Here is a 22705-nt window from a genome sequence, read left to right on the forward strand (position 1 = left end):
AAGAAAGCAGCTGAATTTGAACCGAGAGTCTCTGACTCACAGAAAGCACCATTGGCTCCTGCTCCTCTCATGCCCTCCTGTAAATCTGTGCTATACACAGTGTCAGGAAGGTGGTGTGATGACATCCTGGCCCGTGTGAGAGCAGCCAACCAACTCCTGCCTAGGGTCCTCTTTAGATCCAAGAAAGTAAAGAAGCAGTTTACTCTTCTTTCAGTCTGGACCAGATCCTCAGCAAAGTGAGGAGCTCTTGGGATAGGGAGGTAGGAGCTGGTAGTGAGCTCTTCAAGTCAGCATATGAGCAAGGTAGCTGGTTTTCCAGGATTCCAGACACAGCGAAGTGCACAGGACCATTCTTGTTCATAGAAAGACGGGAGGACTTGTGCAGGGGAAGAGGCTTATTATCCAAGTTCATTTAGACACTGGTCCAGGTGAGTACAAGGTTCCATTCAACCTTGCTTTACTGGAAGCTGCTTTACTGGTCTCTGGTTTGCTGTTTCCATCAGTGGTCCTAGGTCCCCACTGATCATGGTTGGTGAAGAAAATAGTGCAGGCAGTTGCATGCCAAGTAAGAAAGACTAGGGACAGTGGGTACAGCTTAAACTGTGGGACTTCACCAAGGTTTAAGGAGAAGAATAAATGTCTGTAACACTTCTAGGATATCCCGAGCTGCTTTCCTCTCGAGGGCTCGCTTGTGTGTGAGACCTTGAGCTGGTCCTAACTTGTTATTTATAAAGGTAAACACAATATACTTTGGTATACAGGTGGACTTCCCAGCACCCTGGATGTGGTGCTGTTTCCTAAAGACGTGCATACAGAGTGTTTGGGATTGGCTGAAGGAGTGTCTTGATGACTATTATACTTTTTAAGTCCTCTCTGGCTAGCAAAGGCAGAGTTGGGCTTTCTGATCACAGGCGAATGGGTGAGAAATCATATTGTCTCTGGAATGTCAGATCCTGTTGGGTGTTGACAAGTTTATCCATGTTTTAATTTATTCAGCTTGTTATCTGAAATAGAAGTGATGTGTAGAGTATTTTGGGACTTAAACAAGCTGTACTCTGGCTTCGATCCATCTGCTATTACCAACAGAAGGGAGCTGGAGATTAGAGGCATGCAATAATGGAGACTGTCGGATAAAGAGAGTGGCTTGCCTCTGGGTTTTAAAGTCCAAAGTCTCCCACAGCCTCTGAGAAGGCTGTGTATAAACCAAGCATAGGAAACTTCTCCGTCTTTAGTTCCAGTGGGTTCTATGAAACAGTCAACTGATCTATTGACCAATAGCCTTTAGTCATGGTGGATTCCAGGCTCACAGATTCAGTACTAATTTTCCAAACTATGACTTGCCTACTTGCCGAGTGGCTAATTACTGAATAAAGGGCCATTATGCCCTCATGTCGTCAAGGGCACACTCCCGATTAATTGGTTTACACATTGCCAGTAAGATTAGTTAAGGAGAAGAGCTTCATAAGATGCACCGCTGTTTTCAGTTCTCTTTTAAATTCTTCGAAAATTATACCAATGCTTCATTTTCTTATTTCTGTAACATCAGCAAATAGTGCATTTGTGTCTGTGCCCCAGGTCTTTACTGCACCGGTAGCACTTTTATAGATGGTTTCCTCCAAGCTAAGCAAATGCTTTTGTTCTTGCCTATGTTCCCCCTGCCTCTTGCAAACCACCTCTACTTTATAGACTTTTTAAAAATAGAAAAATGCTTTAAAATGAACAGCAGGGAAGATCCATTGGTGATTAAAAAGGGGGAAAAACCCCTTTTCGAGGCTTAGCACCAACCTTTGGTGTTCAAAGATAAAAAAAAAATGAGTCTGCCTTCCAGAGTTCATTGCTGATGGGAGTCTGTATGAAGGGAAGCTCTGCCTAAAACAAGACAAAACCAAATACCTCATCCTTGGTCACATAAAACAAGAGTAGCATGAAGGTTGCAGAGGAAAGCTGGCCATAGAGAAACTGAGTAAGGGGCGGGGGACATGAAGAAAAGCAGTTACCTGTTTCTCTCCAAAGTCCTTCCAAATCACATTTTAAATGGTGAATATCAGAACTTTTAAGCTTGATGAAATCAGGTGTCTAAATGTAATTAATTTAGATTCAGAACTTAATGAGGTATGTACCTATTATTTCCTTACTTTGTAATAATTGTTACATAAGAGCCAAAGGAGAATTAATCCATCCAGAGTTTTACCAAACTATGAAATTTCCTGATACCAGGGAAGTGGGAATTGCTGGTTAGGCTGGAAGCATATTAAAGAGCTTCCAAGCCATTAGAAGTTCCATTGTAGCGGTTGTTTCCATTCACATTAGTTGAAGTGTTTTGGAATCTAGCAAATTAGCATGAAGCCATTTGGGAGTGAAATGGATTATAAAATGTGTCTTGAACAACGGCAAATAGTGACTTCTAGAAATAATTAAGTCCATTACAGAAGGGTTGTGGCGATCACGGTTGACAAGCTAGTGGAATCCAAGGGTCTTCCTTCCATCACCCTAAACTACCTACAGCATTAATTAATGGCAACACCAGCTGCCTTTGATAAAGCAGAGACCACCTATCCTTAAATGTGTCCTAAGATATAGCCTTCATGCAGCCGTACCTTAAACCAACTATATTCATTTGCTTATTAATGAACAGTTACTTGAACAAACCCTCAGAGAATTACTTTGCTCAGTGATCAATGCTCAGACAGTCGGTCAAATCTCTACACTATTCGGAATTCAGTAGGACCATCTATCAGCTGTGCTGATTGCAGTACACAGAGTTAATGCTCAATTGTTTGCCAATGGTGGCTGGAGTCACATCTCTGCAGATGCGTCCAGCTTGAACCGAACGCCTTAACCCCTTCTCCCCATGTTCTGTATCTCCCCACAAGTCAACTCTGATCCGGGTCTATCAACTGATGATACTTTTAGCGAGTAGATCTTGGCTAACTCTCCTCCACCCTGCATCCCAGCGTCCAGTCTTTAGCCACAGAGGTACCATTTTTGGTATGAAATTTTCACAAAGGAACCAGCGAGTCCATCTGTGGGTGAAAAGATCCTCATCTCCCAGATGCTGTATGAGACAACCTGAGAGCAGAAACTCAGCAAGTGAACAACATGTTCAGGTTTAGTTAATCCCCGTTCTGCAGAATTTCCCTTTAAATGTACAGGCATCGATCTTCCCCCATGCAGCATGAGGACTTATTTGTTTGTTTTTATTTACTTTATGTCACCCAGCAGGACTTCATATGCTAGGACTGCCTAGCATATGGCAGTATGCTAGGCAGGTCATTTTCTCCTTGGTCAAGAGCCCCAACCCTGGAGTCTCATAAATGTATTTACATCAAGGTTCAGGTATATCAGCCCCTTCTCTATGACGGTGGCATCATAACAGCCCTGCTGACGTTAAAACATTACTCCCTTGAGCCATACACCTTTGCTGGCCAGCGGAGGCTTTACCCCTGTGTCTCCTTCATTCAGAGGTCCAAGAGGAAGGATCAGTCTGACCTGGAATGCCCCCTTCCCAGGTGAGGAAGAGAAGAGCATCAGCAAAGTCACACCATTGCCAGTGGCTGATGGGATGGAGACATGGGTTTCCTCCACCGTGAGCTACCACAGCCATTCAGCAACGATGAAGTCATAGACTTCATCTTCTTCAAGGACTGGAAGTGAAAGGCTGGTCATGGCAGTGGCTCCCACCTTTAATCCTAGTGCTTGGGAAGCAGAGGCAGGTCCATCTCTATGAGTTCAAGGCTAGCCTGGTCCACAAAAAGAACTTCAGGCCATCCAGGGCTACGTGCTGAGACTCAGTCTAAAATAAGATTTCAAAAGTAAAAAAGCAAAACACCACAGAAGGTGGATAATTGGGGACAATTAAATCATCTGTGGTACAAGTTACACCATCTCTGTGCTTTTGCTTTCCAGTCTTTTCAGTGAAAATAATGACACAGTCATCTCCACAGGGACGTAGAGGACCAGCCTACAGGGTCCCGTTCTGAGCAACAACCAGCATGAAGGAAGTATCTTATAAATAGTAGGCATCGCCGTGTCTTTGTTACCTGCGGCTGTGGGTGTTGTTCTACAGTCACCGGCTTCATCGGAAGGATTTCTAGGGTTCCAGTTACCCTGAGTGTTAACGTTAGTCTTGAGCCTTTTAGGATAGCACAAGCTCACACAGGTCTTGTTAGAGTGTGTGGCTCTATTTTATTCATGCTGTTATTGTTGATTTCTCCCTATGCCTAGCTCATGAGACCATGCTATGATGGGCGTGTATGGAAATAGTGAGGCACAGACAGTATCTGAAGCTGGGCACTGTGTGTGGAGGCACTTGTTGCTGTCTGGGATTAGATCTCTCACAAGATCGGTGCTGCAGCGGAAAATCCCCTAGTAAAGCAATCAAACAAAATAGAGGGTTCTTCTTATGCCTACCAACGGACTTGTTGATGCTATGTGGGGACTTAGATGGATGGATTCCATTACTATAAAACACGAGTTACATGTTTTTCCAAATGCTAATGCCAGCTAGCAGACCAGAGAGAGAAGGGGCCACCACTTCCGCTTGTCTTTTAAAGCCATACCTAACTGCAAGAAGACCTAGAAATCATAGTTCAACTCTGCACAGGAGAAAAGAAACTTCTGGAGACCACACACTGGATAGCTCAGAGTATGTGTCCATTATTAACATGTGGCACCAAAGAAATATGATTAATATGGATCAGGAATAAAAAGCGGGAGGCAGAGCTGTTGGAATGTCCCAACCACACAACATTGGAAGGGGCAGAATTTGGTGGTGCCCTTAAGCCATTCTTAGGTAATGCATTATTTAAAATAAATTAGTTGGGATCTTTTGGCTCCTGGAGTGGGTGTAGATGGCACGTAACCAAAGAGATGCAAACTTGTGTGCTTTGACTTGTGCTTGCTGAACGGTTGGGGTAGACACGAAGCAGAGCCCACTTCACAGCCCTTGCTCACGAGTGGTTTCTAACCCTGACAATTACACCCACGCCACGTCTAAGCACCCTGGAGAATTAGATGCTGTCTTCCAATGCTTGGTGCTCTCTGTTGACTAGCAATTTGTGTTTTGTTTGGTATCACATAACTGTCTATAGGTTAGACGCTCGCTGTGAGCTTGGGTTGAACTTGCCTAACACTAGCCCACGGTCTCCTAAAAACACAACGCTCACTTTATAAGTGATATTTCAGAGCCCCTGCCTGACTCTGGAGAGCAGGTATCTTTGGGGACTGAGAGCGCCATCTTCCCTAGAAACAAGGGGCAGAGCCAACGCTGAGGGGAAGTGCCGCAGCGCAGGAGGAGACTGAGAGAGAGAGCAGGAAGAGAGGGGGCGAGCACCAACATTTCTGTCTCTCTCACATCTTTCCTGTTCCCAAGATTCAGGTGTCAAAGCCACAGACAAGGGATGGGGAGATGGCTCCGTGGTGCCCTGATCATATGGCCATTGTAGACGCAACCTCTCTGTACTTACTGTACTCTAAAAGTGGAGACAAGATCCCTGGAGCAAGCTGGCTAGTTAGACTAGCCATACTAGTGAGCATTGGGCTCTACTGAGAGACAGACCCTAACACAATGAATAACGTAAAGAGCAATCAAGAAAGAATCCAGTTGTAACTTTGAGCACACACATACACACAATACACACATACACTCAAATATATACACATATACACACACAATACACACATACACATATACACAAATATATACACACACATACACATATACACACAACACACACAAACAATCATACAAACACACATGCATACACCTATGCACACATATTACACATGAGGGAAAAAAGCCATAATCTACCCATGCAGGACCCAGCCTGAAATGATAATAATGCTACATATCTTCCATAGAGGACTTAACTGAGCTAAAGAACTCTTGACCACTCTAAATACTCTACCATTCTAAAACAAATATCATCTCATAGTAGATCTATGCTTTGTGTGTGTGTGTGTGTGTGTGTGTGTGTGTGTGTGTGTAAGCAAGAGAGTGTTTGTGCATGAAGGTGCGGAGTGCATCTGCATGTCTTAGTTTCTATAGCTGTGAGAAAACCCTTACATAGGCACAGCAGGAGCACCTATGAGAGCTCCCATCCTACCTCCCCCACCACGGGCACAGACACAGAAGACATCATACATAACACAAGAACAAGAGCAGAGAGGGGAACAACCCACTGAGAACGGCTCACTGTTCTTGCAATCAAGGCGTCCATCTCTGGGGACAAAGGCTTCCTCTTCCAATCCCTTCTAGCAGGCCCTACCTCCCAACTCTGCAGCTCTGGAGACAAAGTCTGGAGGACACACCCCAACTACAGCATGACACTATCAGGATACCGTCTGTGGTAGTTTGAGTGTAAGTGGCCCCCACGATCTCACAGGAAGATCTCACATCTATTAGATGTGGCCTTGTTGGAGGAAGTATGTCACTGTGGGGGCGGGCTTTGTGGTTTCCTATGATCAGGATACTGCCTAGTGTAGCATTCCACTTCCTACTGCCTTCTGGCCAAGATATAGGACTCTCACGTTCAGCATCACATCTGCCTGCACACCTCCATGTTGTAACGATAATGAACTGAACCTCTGAAACTTTAAGGGAACCACCCCAACTAAATGTTTTCTTTCTAAGACTTGCCATGATCATGGCATATCTTCACAGCAATAGAAACCCTAGTGAAGACATCATCCTAAGCTCAAGAAGTACAGTGTCAGTGCTAACAAGGAAAAGACACACCCTTCAGCTCTTTTTTCTTTCTTTCTTTCTTTCTTTCTTTCTTTCTTTCTTCCTTCCTTCCTTCCTTCCTTCCTTTCTTTCTTTCCTTCCTTCCTTCCTTCCTTTCTTCCTTCCTTCTTTCTAAGACTTATGTGCCTGTACTTGGAGAGTGTATGTGAGTCCATGCAGGAGCCTGTGCAGGTCAGAAGAGGGCATCAGATTTCCTGGAGCCCGAGTGACAAGCAGTTATGCTGCCATTGTGGGTCCTGGAAACTGAGCTCAGGACTTCTGGGCAATGCATGCTCTTAGCCTCTGAGCCACATTGCAGCACCGGCTACTTGCTCTTGACATTCTCAAAGGTGAGGAAGAGACAGAGTCCCTGAAGAGCCAAGCCAAGTCACCTTGAAGGCTCCACACATTGCTCCCTGCAGAGTCGAGCAGAGTTACATATATCCAGAGTTTAAAACCTTTTCCTCTCTCCTGAAGTGGCCGGGTCCAAAGCAGTGAAGTATCAGACAGAGAAAACAAAATGAAGAAGACACGACAGGGCTGTTAAATTACACACATCCAGGTGTGGAGTCCTTCATTTTAAAGTCTCTGATTTTAGGGAGTCCCTATTCTTATCAGCACTTGTGGGGAGTTCTGCCCCAAGCCAGTGTTACTCGTGCATCATGAGTCACTACGGACATGTGTCTGTAGACAGAGGGAAGTACCCACAAGGAAGAAGTCACCTTACTTCAGTGAAGTGTGCCCCAACCCTCTGGTTTTCAATGCAAAGTCCCCAGCTAACCCTAACACAGCAATCTGAAGCCCCAGTGCTGGGCAAGACACCTGCACTCCCCTCTGGGGATCCTGACACACACTGGAGTTTGAGCTACTCACTAAGCCTTTCCTACAGTCTTCGGGAATGAGGAAGTCTGAGACAGGCTGCCCCTCTCAGCCTTCCTCCACATTGAAACCTCCAAACTTTGCTCACTGAAGAGTCCAGCAAAGTCACTCTAAGGATGGGACAGGGGCCTGCCTTCCACAGCTGTGGGAGGTCTCATCCTGGCTCACTGCCTGGAGGAGTGGGAGGAGGCAAGGTTTTCAGCCCAGCAAATCAAATCTGTCTGAGTCCTTCAGGTTGCACAGATTAAGCAAGACTCCTAGGTTCTCACTGTATTGATAATGCATCCCTGAGAATTACAGTTAATCCACCCAGAAGGTTCTCTTTTCTTTTGTGAAATTACTCTTTAGAGACAGCATCAGCAAGGAAGAATGGTGTGCCACATTAAGGAAAAGGAAGAGAGACCTTATCAGGACAGACACTCCTTCAGGGAGGTGAGGGGAATTATGGTCACATAACATTTATTTTAACACCAAGCATCTCCTGGCTGTCTTCGTTTACAGAACTTGGCCTTCAACAGCAGCCTCCTCTGCCATCTCAGCTCCAGGCAGGGATTAGTGGATCCAACCTCTATGAGTAAGTCAGAGCAGGGCCAGATAGTGGATCTTGTCCAGCACGTACAAGAGACCTGGTTTCATCCCCAGTACTTTGTGTGTGTGTGTGTGAGAGGGGGGGGGAGGTGTTGAGGAGAGAGAGAGAGAGAGAGAGAGAGAGAGAGAGAGAGAGAGAGAGAGAGAGAGAAATCAGACATGAAGAAGAGCTGTTGTCTACCACCCATGGAGAGCAGCCGCATATTCCTATGGTATGTGAGTGTGCAGATCTTTGAAAAGTGGCTGCTTCTATTGGGAGCAACCTAGACAACTCACAAAGGCTTTTTTATCTGGCAGCCATGAGTGAGGCAGCTTGAGAAAGAGGTGTTGGGTTTAGGAGACAGCTCAGAGATAGAAGGGAAAGGGAAGACATCTAAGTGTGCCCAGTGCAGCAAACTAGCAGAAAAAAACGATCCAGGTTCTATGCCCTGGGCAGTGCAGGAAGCAGATGGTCACTCAGGAGCTCAGGGAGCCAGCTGATGATGGACCCTGTCCAAGGAAAGCTCCCACACTGTGCCCCGTGAGCGTGAGCAGGAGGAACCACGCGTGGCCAGGGTCCAGGTTCGGAGCGCTGGCTCCAGGGATAAACAGCCCTGCTGGGGAGGAGGATCGGGAGCTGTGGCATCATTGAGGAGCAGGCTAAGGAGTGTCTTTCCTTAGCACTGTGGGAAACACACGGGGCTGGTTACAAACAAGATACTGGCTAGTCCTGATGATGATGGGAATTTCATCATCTAGAGCAGTGGCTGCTCAAAACTTTTCTCTGGGCTACGAAAACAATATTGTTTCATCCACATAGCAAATATTACTCAGTCAATGCATCAAAACCGTATAATTTTGTGTGTTTTCATGGTATACATATGCATATTTGTTTAGCTGCACAGAGAGACCGGAGAACAGCGCCAAGAGCAGTTCCTCAGTGCCACCATCCCTTGTTCTTTACTTTGTATGTGTGTGCATGTGTGTACGCACGCACTGTGTGTTTGTGTGTGCGCGTGTGCGTGTGTGTGTTCTGCATGTGCTGCATGAAGGCCAGAGGACAACTTTAAGAGTAGTCCCTCAGCTGCCACCATTCTTCGTTCTTTACATTATGTGTGTGCATGCGTGTGTGTGTATGTGTGTGTACATGCGTGTGTGTGTGCGTGTGCACGCAAGTGTACTGCATGTGCCATGTGGAGGTCAGAAGACAACTTCTTTCAGAAGTCGATCCTCACCTCTCACCATGTGGGTCCTGATGACAAAACTTTCGTCACCAGACTTGGCTGCAGGTGCCTTTACCTGCTGAGCCGTCTGACTAGTTCTGCCATACAATGTATTAATTTTTTTTTTTGAGACGGGATCCTTCACTGGCATGGAACTCAACCAGTACTCGAGTCTGGCCAGCAGGTCCTAGGGTCTGACTGCTTCTACTTTCCCATGACTGGTGCTAAAGCACACGTCTCTATGCCCAGCTGACTTTTACAGATGTCCTGGGGATCAAAGTCACGTCTTCACGTCTGCAAGGCAAGCACTTTCCTGACTGAGCTCTCTGTTTAGCGCCCCCCAGCCGTATGGTTTTATCTTCCGTGCACTCATATGTCAAATGACAAATGTTTTCTCTGCCTATAAAATAAAACACATTTTTGCCTATAGGGATGTTTCAGGGAGCAGATCCTGGCTGTGAACCAATGTGAAGGGTAGCCACAGAGAAACCTGAAACCCACAGCAAAGATCTAAAATGGGCTTCTAGGGGAACACAGCTCAGGCTGAGGCTGACCTAGAAGCATGGCCCACTTCAGCAAAAACATTGAATACAAATTAATTTAAAACTTCAAAATAAGTGAAGATTATTTTTACAAAGCTCAAAATGACTCTGAACACATTTTTATTTGTCCCTCGGGAATCCCACACATGTATACAGCGGATTTTGAGGGTATCCACCCTGACTCATGCATCTGACTCCCCCAGACCCCACCGCCACATCCCGCTCCCCCTGAGCTAAGACACTGCAACCTCGGCTCTTCTTGTTTTTGTGGAAAAGGTGCTGTTTTCACCTTCACCTAAGAGCAGTGTCTTAAGCGCCAGTCTGCTGTGTGTAAAGGTGGAAATTGTTTTAGATTAGCAATGCTAAGTCTTTTGAGAGACTGGCTATCGGGCCATGGCAAGCAGGGGTTGGTAAAGGCTCTTAGGCAGAATTCCAGAATCAGGCAGTGCAGCTTACCAAAAACCGTTTGACCACAGTCACCTGGACAATGCTAAACTATGTCCATGGTGCCCCCACCAAGTGAGTGCGTAGCCCTGGATAGTATTGTAGTTAAAAGATGATCTCATGGTCCAGTGATACACAAAACTGGCCTGGAGCAGGAGAGTCAAAACTACTCTCACAAGTGTGGTGCTTAGTCCATATGCAGAAGACTGTCTTTTTATTGCAAACAGGAGTCCCTTAGTACTAAGGGGGGAAACCCCAGGTCACCTTAGGGTCACGGTAAGAACTGTAGTCTAATTGCAGCCAGGTCTGTAAGGTCAGCAAAGATTTGCATGAAGTCGAAACGCTTGGGCTCTGTAAATGGAAGTCTCAGGAAATGCATGGGTACAGATGTTAATCTTCTCCAGGGGGCTCACACCAGCGTTAACATGTATTCCATGTGTTCCCCGGGTGCCGTGTCTGAATGATAGAGGAATAGGAATAACCCGGCATGCCAAGGGGAACAAAGTGGATGGCTTTTCTTCTCTGAGGTGTGGAGAAACTGGAACAGAGTCCGGTCCCTAGTTTCTGATGTCGCTGTGTTCATATTGTTCTTTGGGTTTGCCTTAGATAGCCTAGCTGGTTTAATGCTTGTCACACAACACACAAAGCTCAATGTGTACATACTGGATGTTCCCAGTTCTACATAAAAACCAGGGATGACAATGCATGCTTGGAATTCCAGCACCGGGAAAATGGACATGGGCAGATGCCAGGGGCTCACTGGCCAGCCAATCTAATCTAACGGATGAATCTCAGATGCCCGTGAGAGTTACCTGAGGCTGACCTTTGACCTCTACATTTGTATGCATGTATGAACCTGGGCCTCTGCGTGCGCACACACACACACACACACACACACACACACACACAAATGTTGATACACAAATGTTTAAAATCTAAGGCCTTACGCTGTTTGTTGCAATCATATTCCCTTCACGGGGCCTAAGAAATTAGAGTTCACCATGTTGTGTGGCTCCGTGGGAGCTTTTAAAGACCCAGGGCTCTACCAAGCAAGTGGTCTAACTCCTTTGTGTACCACATTTACCAGCTACAAAACAGCGGTGGAGGAAGGGAAACCACTTCCAGTTCCTTTGCATGCCCTGTGTCTCTAAGAGGATGGAGTATTGCAGGGATTTTGCCATCTTACAATATTTCTTTCAATGCCAAGGCTATAGGTTACTTTAAGAAGCAGTTATAATATTTATAGAGACACTGATGGGATCTGAAGGGAAAGCCGTGAAGTTTCAGGATAGTGTATGGACATATCTTACATGATACATGATACATACAAGAGCTCAGATCTAGAGAACAGCGTAACAACTGAACCTGACATTCTGGGTTACATTCAGCTTAGTCCTTGGTTGGGAAGATAACCCAAATACATTACATAAATCAGAGCGCTCTGCCCACCAGCCCACAGCAACACTGAGGCCTGCATGGTGATGAGTATGGATGAGACTCTCCCTCAGTGAAGATGCCCCTGTGGGGTAAGGGGAGCTACCCAATGGGTTCTTGGATCCACCCTGGAAACTTTTACCCACAGAAATGAAAATGGAGTGTGTGTGTGTGTGTGTGTGTGTGTGTGTGTGTGTGTGTGTCCTCACTTTGGGAAACTAACCCATTATCTTTGCATTGAAAGTAGTTTCCCAATTTTGTCTTTGTAGTAAGGAGGCTGCTTGTTTATTTCCCAACTCCTGAAATAATCACACAGTTATTATATTAATTAAATCACTGCTTGGCCCATTTGCTCTAGCTTCTCATGGCTAACTCTTACATATTAATTTAACCCATTTCTACTCATCTGTGTATCGCCACAAGGCTGTGGCTCACCAGGAAAAGTTCTGGTGGGTTTACGTGGCATCTCCCTGACTCTGCCTTCTTTCTCCCAGCATTCAGTTTAGTTTTCCCCACCTAGCTCTGTTCCTCTATAGCTCTGCTATAGGCCCAGAGCAGTTCCTTTATTAACCAGTGGTATTCACAGCACACAGAGGGGATCCCACATCATGACTTGGTCAGTGTTTTAGCAATCCTATGCAGCAAGGAAGTTTCCCACAAGGCTTACGATGTCCACATTTATGAAGCTTGGCCAGCAAAGGCAGAATCTTATCCATTCTCTTTACCTAGGCCTTTCTCGCTTGTGTGCTGTACATTCTTAATCTGCAGCCGTGACAAATAGCAAGACCAAAAGCAACTTAGGGGAGGAACAGGCAAATGTGGCTTACGCTCCAGGTCTCGCCCCACCAATGAGGGAATTCAGGGACCAAACTCAAGCAGGAACTGAGAGGGAGGCCTGTGTGATATCACACACAGCATTGTCTCTGACCCAGGAATTCACTCATAGCCACAGAAGGATGCTTCTGGGGCACAGGCTCACACTTAGACTCCTTTCCGAGACAGCTCGGGGACACCTACTCAGGGGATGCTGCCACCCACTGTGGAGCCCAGTCATCTGGAATCAGTCAATAACCAAGAGGACAGCCAGAGGCCAACCTGAGCCAGGCAACACCTCAACTGAGAGTCCTTTCCCGGGAGACCCTGGTTTGTGGTATATCGACAGTTGAAGTTATGGCAGGTCCACTATGTCCCCTGTGGATAAATGCAGAAATTCAGATAAACTAAATAAAAAAAGGAAGGGAAGGAGGGAGAAATGAGGAAGGGTGAAGAAAGGAAAGGAGGATGGAGAATAGGAGGAAAGGAGAGAGGAAGGGAGGAAGGCCGAAAAGGAGACAAAGGAAGAAAGGGATGGAAGGAGGAGATGCATAGGTAGTAAACATCTCAGATTTTCCATGCGTTCTAGCTGAAACTGGATCATTTTATAGACTTCGCCACCTTTTATCTTTTTTCTTTTATTATTTGTATTGCACTATACATTTTTCTCCCCTCCCTTCCTCCTCTCCCCTTCTACCTTCTCCCATGATCCCCATGCTTCCAATTTACTCAAGAGATCTTGTCTTTTTCTCCTTCCTATGTAGATCCTGTGTGTCTCTCTTAGGGTCTTCTTTGTTATCTAGGCTCTCTGGGTTTGCGGACTGTACGCTGGTTTTTCTTTGCTTTATGTCTAAAGGCCACTTATGAGTGAGTACAGGCGAGGGGCGGACATTCATGGCCCACTGCCTTCTTTTCTTTTTTTTCTATCTCCTCTCTGGTCAGGAGCTGTGGATGGGCTGTAGACTCTGTGTGGTGCCATTCTGCAGCCATCCTGCTGACCCCAGCTGCTCCTCGAGCTGCAGATGGCAAAGGCTCAGCACCAACTGTGGTACAGCCAGGAGATCCTTCGTTCAGCCTTCTCTTTATTCTGCCCTTCTCAGGGAGAGCCTCCATCTCCACGCTCCTCAAACCAGTGTGTATGTGTCATCCAGCCCGGCTGTGTGCTCTTTCCAGGATTAACTCCCCCCACGGTGCTCCTTACTTTCTGTTCTGCCAGGGCAATTACGAGATTCTGGTGTTGTGCTGGGGAGGTCTTCTGGAGCAGGCTTATCTGTACTCTTCACTGATGTTTGTATGTCTGGCATCGCAGATGTGGCTTGGCACAGAATAGGTGGGTAATGCCATTGGATAAATGTATGACAATTTTGTAGATGCTTTGGGGAAAATATTTCCATTCAAGTATTTATTGAACATCTACATTGCACTAATTGCTGTACTAGACATAGCAACTCTGAATACTATATTTTGAACATACAGTGCATATGTGTACAGGTGCATGTGTGTGCACGTCCATGTGTGTGCAGGTACATGTGTGTGAAGTTGTATGTGTGTGCAAGTGCATGCATGCATGGGGGGGTGTGCAGGCACATGCATGAGCAGGTGCTTGCTGCTCAGGTGCGTGTGTGTGCAGGTGCATGTGTATGCATGTCACCTCAGCATCACTCTTCAGCATGTCCTTGGTTTCAGGGGTGGATCCCCTTGCTCCTTGAAGCACTTTAAAGAGTCTCATGCAATTAGAGCTCAGCTGTCCCCAGTCTCACTCCAGACATCACATGACTCACCCCCTAAAAGTACCAGGTGAAATGTCATAGCCCCATGCATAAAGCTATGTGCTGGTTGGCGCTGTTGGCCATTTTGTCCAGATCTAGAATTGCGTGAGAGACAAGCATCTGTTGAGAAACCAGTGGTTAGGAGAGGTAGATGGTACTGCCCCGTGGGTTGAGGTTTGGACTGAATGAAAAGGGAGAAGCTAGCATGAAAAACTCCATATCCCCTTTCACCATCAAAAAATCACCTGGTCTTTCACAGCATCATGGCGAACAACATTAACCCTAGTATTTAGGAGGCAGAGGCAAGCATATCTCTATGAGCCAAAGGCCAGCCTGAGCTACAGATCAGTTACAGGCCTGCCAGGGCTATACAGCGAGACATTCGCTCAGAAAAGTGACGCTGTTCCTTTCTAATACAGAGCTGTACTAACAGGGGAGTCTGCTGATGAAGATGTGCGCGCGCACACACACACACACACACACACACACACACACACACAAGGGAGGAGGGGAGGGAGGGAGGGAGAGAGAGAGAGAGATACACCAGCAAAAAATGCACACATTCGCATACAGGTAGAGAGAAAAACAGAATAATGCACGCACACACACACAAGCATAAGCACATCACACACTCACACACACTTAGTTGTTAGGTAGACACTTAAGTTTTCCACCTATGTGGGCATTGGCTTCAAACTCTATCTTGTCAAACTATTTATAATTCTAAAGCATCAAACCACCCCAGGCGTCCTCAGGGAGAAGGGAAACGTTATGTGCTATGTGGGGCAATAGGCCTCCCCTCGTGTCTGCCACTGACCTCAGGTGAACCCAGGCAGATTGCAGCTTTAGCTTACAAGTGGCAGAGTCCACAGCAGCCCATACTTGTCGCAGCTGATTCCCTGGCAAGGTGCCCACTCAGCTGATGCCTGAGTCCCAGGAAGCCAGTAGGAAGAGCACGGAATCACACAGGTCATTACCAGGGAGCCACGGGGGACTTGGGTGCTTTCTCAAGTTCAATAACACATCCCGACTTGGCTCTAAAGCTGTTTCTCACTTCCTTCCCAAGTCCTCGGGTTCAGCAGTGGCTAGTACTTGACTGGTGGGCATGTTCTGCAGAGCCGGTTCAAACTCGCCGTGCCCAATAGATGGGAAGCAAGCTGAGGATGCAGTCAGCACCTCGCTCCTCTGTGCTTCCAGCCCTCTGTACTCAGATCTTTCTCTTGGCTGCACATAGCCCAGTCAGAGGTTTTGATTGACTTGTAAAGGATGACACTCTTTCGCCTTCTCGGGTGTTACAAACTATACCGAAGGGAAATATGCAGGCATAAAAATGACCAGTGCACAGCCCCTGACTTCAGGAGGCTCACGGTCTAGCAATCTACACCGAGGTGTACAACATGCAAAGTAGGGGCATGAGGGACAGAGCAGAGGCCCACGTCTTCATCCCCAAAACCTGAAGCTGACCCTCTTGGCAGCTACTTCTGTCTCCTTTGCCATCCCCGCTCCTCTCCACCACTTCTACCGAGTTTATTAGAACCCTGGGTGTCATAGCAGAATCTCAGCTGAACAAATACAAACACCCAAGAAACAAACAGGCTTCCTACTGTTTAACGCCAGGCCTGCTGCCGAGGCTGTCTGTCACCTGAGTCTCCTCCGGCTTCTTCCCAGGCCACTGTACTGGCCATGGGTCATAGGTCAAGTGACCACCCACAGCAGTGTCTACAAAGTGATCACTGCCTTCAGGTCATCCAACTTCTGGCCTAGCTCAAAACACTGCTAAATAAATCACTTTAAACCCTCCCAGCTATTCGCTTGGAATTTCAAATCACGGTTCAAGGAAGAGAGGCTGAAAATGAGCATATTTATAAGCCATGCTTATTAGCTCAGCTCCTCCCTAGAGAAGGGAATTCTTCTAAAAATTATTCCATAAATGAGGCAATAATCACACTAGGATATGACGGTATAACTCTATGCCCAGGAATAATTCAATTATCCTCAGAGATGACTTATTTTGAAGGTGGCATTTTGACGTGTGGCTACGCTTCCCTGGGAGTCTGCAGAGTTCAATGCCCAACACTGTGTTTGCAGTGCTCACTGACAGCGCATTGGACAGGCTTTCCCAGACCTCAGCCCCCAAGGAAAGCCTGTGGCCATGGCTCCTTCAGAGCACATTTTCAGACTTAAGTCACTGTGGCCCTCTTTGAGAACACTCGTGGTCCACGGCTTTTCCTCTCATTGTTTTCTTCTCCATCTTGCGTTTTATCTTTCAACATGTCCAACAAATGAAGTATCTGGACTTCTGGCAAGTGCACAGGAATTAACATTCATTGAGGTATCAGAAGGTAATTAACACCACTTATACAAGGGCATTTGGAAAACAAAGCACAAAGAAGCAGCTTATAACCCTGTAGTACTAGTGCATAGACATCCTGGTTTTATCTAAACCTGTGTTATAAAACACACATTACAGATAGGTAGACAGCTCTGTCCATAGATAATAGGTATCTATCCATAGGTAATTATCAATGGTGATTGATTGAGAGAATGGTTGGTGGATTGATCAGCTGATGGATAGCATGGGCAGGTCTATCCATAGATAATAGGTATCTATCCATAGGTAATCGTCAGTGGTGACTGAGAGATTGGTTGATGGACTGATCAGTTGATGGATAGCATGGGTTAATAATAATGAGCACATACACATATATACACTTTAGTATACGCAAGAAGACACATGTAGATACAGATACATAACCCAAAAGCAGCCCTCCAATCAACTGCCTTTCTCACTTCCATGACAAAACACTTGACAGAAGCAACTATGGGAGGAGATGTTTATTTGGGCTCCTGATTCTGTGTGACAGGGAACACATGTGGCTGAAGTAGCTTGGTCAGTGATGGTGGTGAGACTGCACCTTATGACTTGTCCACATCTTGCTACAGAGAGGAATGTTGATTAACTTAGGTATGGTGGTGCGTGCCTGTAACCCCAGTGCACAGGAAACTGAGGCAGGAGGATCAGGCAGAAGTTTGCAGCCTGAGCTAGTTAATGAATTTCTGGGCTGTATAAAGAGACACTGTTTCAAAAATATCATGTAATTTTAAGTATGATAATATTATTTGTAAAAGAAATGAATAGTTGACAAGAATATTAAAATCCAGGTCAGTGAGCATAGTTCCTCTGGGGCTGCAATGCCCGGACTGTATTAGTTAGGGGATTCAGACAAGAGATTTCATCTTGAAACATTGCCTTGCTCATTTATAAAGATGGAAATAGTAGGGGTGTATCTCTCAAAGCATTTGGGAGAGGTGGCAGTGAGTCCCTTTATGTGACCCATGAACCTTGGAGCTAGCCCCAGTCATCACCAGCGTGTGGCCAGCACAATTTCCCAGGACCTGCCTGAGTCATCTTCCTTTCAACAAGTGTCCCTGCATTTTTCCTTTGCACTGAGCCCTACAAATTGCACAGCCAAATCTGAGACTGTCAAATGCTAGTTAATATCATCAGCCATCCCTGTTGATTTTTCATTATTTCAAAGCTAAATATGCAGTCGAACGTACTAATTACCTTGTAACAAATGAGTCACCAATGACACTATGAGAGCTCTGAATTATTTAGTAATCAAAAAACAATAAATTATGGACTGAGAGGCCCCTGAAAGCTACACAAGATGGAGGTTGGGCAACGTTTGGGGAAGGAGTAGAGAGTGTGCACCTGCCTGCTGCCAGTGAGCAGAAAATGACTTTTTCTGTTGATGGTTTCCACTGATCAGGGAGTCAGTGGGGTCTAGACTGGACCAAGGGCAGCTGGGCAGGGAGGCCAGGGACAAAGCCCTGATCATGATGAGCTGAAGACAGTGAAAAAGGAAGAGAGAGAAGCAAGGGTGGATGCATCCACCAGGAAGAGAGAGAAGCAAGGGTGAACCATCTACCAGGAAGAGAGAGAAACAAAGGAGGATGAGGATGCATCTTCCAGGAAGAGAGAGAAGCAAGGGTGGATGCATCTACCAGGAAGAGAGAGAAGCAAGGGAGGATGCATCTACCAGGAAGATCACTGTCAACATGAACAGAGATGCTGACAGAAGCCTGGGAGCTAAGATTTTCATTCTAGGGTGAAGTAGAAGAGTGGGCTGATGTCAGTCTGAGGAACACAGAGCTGGCCTGAGGTACAAGATGGGTGGCGGGTGAGAAAGAAGCAATGTTTGTCACAGAATGTTTCTCACAGAAAGAAGCAATGTTTGTCTAAGAGGCAGGACAGCAAAGATGCCAGAGTTTGAGGAGAGACGGAAAAGGAGCGGGGTGGGTGACTTGACTATCTCCTCTCTTTCTAGCCCCTAGAGAGTGAATCCTTTTCTCTCTTCTTATATTTTCATATTTGTGTGGGGGTGCTCATGTTTGTGAGTGCCAGCCTGCACATGCCATGCCATGGCGCTCTTGTGGAGGTCAGAGGACAACCACCATTGTCTGCCCTCCATCCATGGCCTCTTGCTGACCTCCACTGAGCACACCAGGCTAGTTGGTCCACAGGGATTCCCCTGACTTTGCCTCCCCTCTAGCTATAGAAGCCCTGAGATTACAGACGAGCACTGTGCATCTCGCTTTGTGTGCATTCTGGGGATCCAAACTCAGATCCTTTCACACCCGTGTGGCAAACACTTTACCAGTGGGTCATCTCTCAAGTCCCTAAAGCTTTTTGAGAGTATGGACATTCATAACTCAGGCAGCCGACATTAGTGACACTCAGGTCTTGCGTGTGGTCGATCCACTGAGCGGAAGGGTTGAAGAGGTCTAGTTACATCACACCTGTCTGCCAGGCTTTAACCAGGCAGCCCCAGGGACGGAGTGTTAGAAACACTATTACCATCATTTCGTCATGATTTCCCCATCTGTATTTAAGACTCCCTGTGACCGTTTCCTGGAATGACTCCTGTGAAGTGCCTGTCACAAGCTAAGCCAGGTATGAGCAAGCGGTAGCCACTATCATCAGCCAACACAATATTACTGTGTCATAAGAACATGCCTGCTGCGTGTGCACCGTGGCAGCTTCCATCCCTCTGGAGGCTCTGCGAGCTGAACAGATGAGTCCGTGTGTCACAATTTCCCATCTCCCAGGCAACAGGGTCCTGGGTGAACTCAGAATGAGGCAATTAGGATCACTGCTGTGTTCTGAGGTCTCAACCTGAATCTGGTAGAATTAACTAGACTTTTCCAAGGGCTTGTAGAGATGGTCAGATTACAGGATCCAACCTCATACAAACTAAGTAAAGAGAATGCCAGTGTACAAAGGGCAGAGTCAACTTGGGAAGTCCCTTCTTCCAGAGGAAACCGAGCTGACCAGAAAGGGGCTCAGCAAGCCTGGAATCTGAGGTTCGCCAGCCCACGGGGGTGCAGTGGGTGAGTGTCACCAAGCCACAACCATTAGCATCATATCCACACTGGAGGGTGTGACTCCCATGGGGCTGAAACCTTACTAATAGCCAGGACACCCCATTACCTAATTGATGCCCGTGACATGAACAAAGACTACATGATGACTGCCCCTAGCCCAAGCCTCAGTGGCCAGTTCTCTGGGTTTCCTTAGGTTTTTCTTAAGTTTTCTGTGGAGTTCGGTTTCTTCAGCACCACGGAAGCAGGGGTATCCTTCCAGTCTTGGCTGGGCTGTCCCACGCTGAGAGACACTCTTTCTCAATTCCACATCGCTGTAATGAGCTTAGAACACTTAGAACTCTCTACAGCTCTGCCTCGTTCTCCATTGACCAACTCATGTGATCTTAGCCCATTCCTAGTCCAAACAACTTAATTTTCATGATGTAATAATTCGCTTCCTCCCTCAATAGGAAAAGAGCCACTCTGTATTTTCATGGTTGGCTTGCCTTGTAACTATCCACACACTCAATGTAAGAAGAACGAAATCCATATGTTGCCAGCTTATTTGTTATTTTAAACCCATCAAAACATTTTAACAGCTGCTTAATGCCCAAGAATCTTTTTGATGTTTCTTAATAGGCTTCCAAAAGGCTTTGCTTTTTTAAAAAAGATTAACAAAACAGGAGAAGAAGCAGGTGGCTTTGCTTTATGAATGGGAAATACAGCAAAATACCCAGCCTCTGTTACATCAGGCTCATAATACAACCCCACCTCTCTGTGTCGGCGTTCCATCAGGACACCCATCCATCCACAAAGCCACGTGTTCTGGGACAATGTCTTCTAGATTTAAAGAAAAGCCATGAGTCACATAAGAAGGTACCCAGGAGAGAGTGTGCCCAGGCTCTTGTCCTCGTGAAGGAGGGCAGTTGGTGTCTGCTCCTTGCATGCTCTGCCCCTGGACATTCTGCCAGGTGGACAGGTTGGGAGGTGACTAGGGTCCACATCTGCCCTTATATCATCCCCATGATTCCTAGCCACAGAGAACACCCAATCCAGATTCAAGATAGACTTTCGCGTTAGTCTATGACTACATCAAAGTAGATATGGGTAGATCAGGGAAAGGAACACAGCAGGCACCCTGTGATAACTAGGACCATGCTGCCCTCTGCCACCTTTATGGCTCCTGTCTCAGTCTCAGTCACACACATGGGGCTTGACCAGCCCCACCCCATCTTTGGCTGTAATCACTCGTGTCCACTCAGACTCTCTCCGCCCCTTCCAAGTTCTCACTACGCAGACAGCCAAGGAGAATCAGTGGGGCCCTCAACAGCAAGACAAGAAGTGTATGGAGCCCTCATCGAGACGGGGAGTAAACACAGAAAAGGAATGTAGCTGTCAATGGGAAGAAAGTTTCCAGAAAGGAGAAAGAAGCTTGAGTATGAAAACAAAACAAGCTGGGTGACAGAGATGATGGGGCATCACTCAAGATTCGAACTGATGGCAGGGTCAGTGCTGCAGGCTAGGGATTCCCAAGCTCAGGCCCTAAGGCTTCTGGGAGCAGCTGGCCAAGTTCAGGACAGAGACAATGGGCAGGAGGGCCAATGCAGTCATCAAATTATCCTTTGGTGAGATGACACCACAGGGAAAAAAATCATTGTGTATTTTGCATACTTCTTTATAAAATGGGAACATCTGATGATAAAAGAATTGATTTGTTACAATGCCCTGTGTTTGGATTCTCTCAAACGATTTTAAGATACTTTAAACGTATTCAGGGAGCTGCTTTACTCACACACACACACACAAACAGAATACTCTAATTATTTCAAACACATCTCCACTGCCCTGTCCAAAGTTCCTCGAGTTATTCTAACGGCTTTGAAAGTGAGATAGAGGGGCAAGTCTTCCTTCTGCCTGGCAGTCTGGGTTTCGGGGAGCCCAAGAGACAGCTTTAGGGATGAGTTAGATGGGCTTGGGCTCCTGCCAGGGAGGTATCTGGGCCTGATCCAAGGAGATAGACACTGGGCTTCAAATGAAACAGATGTTTAACAGGACTGATCCGTTTCCGCGATCCTTGTTTCATGACAGCTGTTGCTGGAGCAATTGCCTTCACATCTGCACTTTGATCTGGTCAGGACACAAAGCCTCACACCTGCCTATTGACAGGAGATGGGGAAACCTCCATGGGCCACTCTTGCAGAAGCAAGATGCTCCAACCCACGTAGGAGAGTTGAGGTCTCTGCAGGGTCTGAAGGAAACCCTGTCTCAGCTTGCTTCCACTGTGCCAACCCTTTGCACACCAGCTCCTACTGCCCTAGCAAGCTTCAAGGAGCCATGCAGTCCTTCACTTAAACTGCCACTACCAAAGCTAAAAGACCACAGCCGTCCACCCAGCCGCAATGCCACTAGGAACTGCTCCCTAGAGTCCACCTTCTACAGAAGCCAAAACAAGACAAATCTAGGTACCTCACTCAGAAGTGTGAATGACAATGGATTCGGAGCAAATGTAAGAATAGAGCAGCCATGTTGCCCTGTGGTGGGACAGAATGGTCAGTGGCTCTCTTGTTCCTTCACACTGCTCCAGGCCATCAGCCAGATATGAGACCTATTGAACTGACACCCTGCAGAAATGGTTCTATGCTGAAAACTCAAGCAAGAAGCTGACTTACGATGAGATGTTTTTTCCATTTCAGGCTATGTAGACACTTCCCAGCTCAGCTCTGTGAATTCATACATGAAACAGTGCCTAACAGACAGCAGGTATTCGAAACTCTTAGTCATTATTAAATTTTGGGAAAGCGGCAGTCCAGTGGATAGCTCAGTGGGTAAGATCGCTTGCCGCCGAGCCTGACGGCCTGAGTCCAATCCCCAGGTCTGCATGCTGGGAAGAGAAACAGACTACAGATAGTTGTCCTTTGCCCTGCACACGTGTGCCATAGCACA

General features: G+C 46.6%; 1 protein-coding gene across 4 annotated transcripts in view; it reads left to right on the forward strand.

Annotated features, from left to right (window-relative positions):
• Kcnj6 (potassium voltage-gated channel subfamily J member 6) overlaps positions 1 to 22705 on the forward strand; it is a 241392-nt gene that overhangs the window by 2407 nt on the left and 216280 nt on the right. Inside the window, exon 1 of one of the 4 annotated variants that reach the window (XM_013352741.2) lies at positions 297 to 428. The exons of the other annotated variants lie outside the window; for them this stretch is intronic. The gene's annotated coding sequence lies outside the window, so the exon portion shown is untranslated. Of the gene's footprint in view, positions 1 to 296; positions 429 to 22705 lie in introns of those variants that run through there. 4 annotated transcript variants of the gene reach the window in all.

Source organism: Microtus ochrogaster, chromosome 2 (genome assembly GCF_000317375.1).
Source record: "Microtus ochrogaster isolate Prairie Vole_2 chromosome 2, MicOch1.0, whole genome shotgun sequence".
Classification (NCBI taxonomy): domain Eukaryota; kingdom Metazoa; phylum Chordata; class Mammalia; order Rodentia; family Cricetidae; genus Microtus; species Microtus ochrogaster.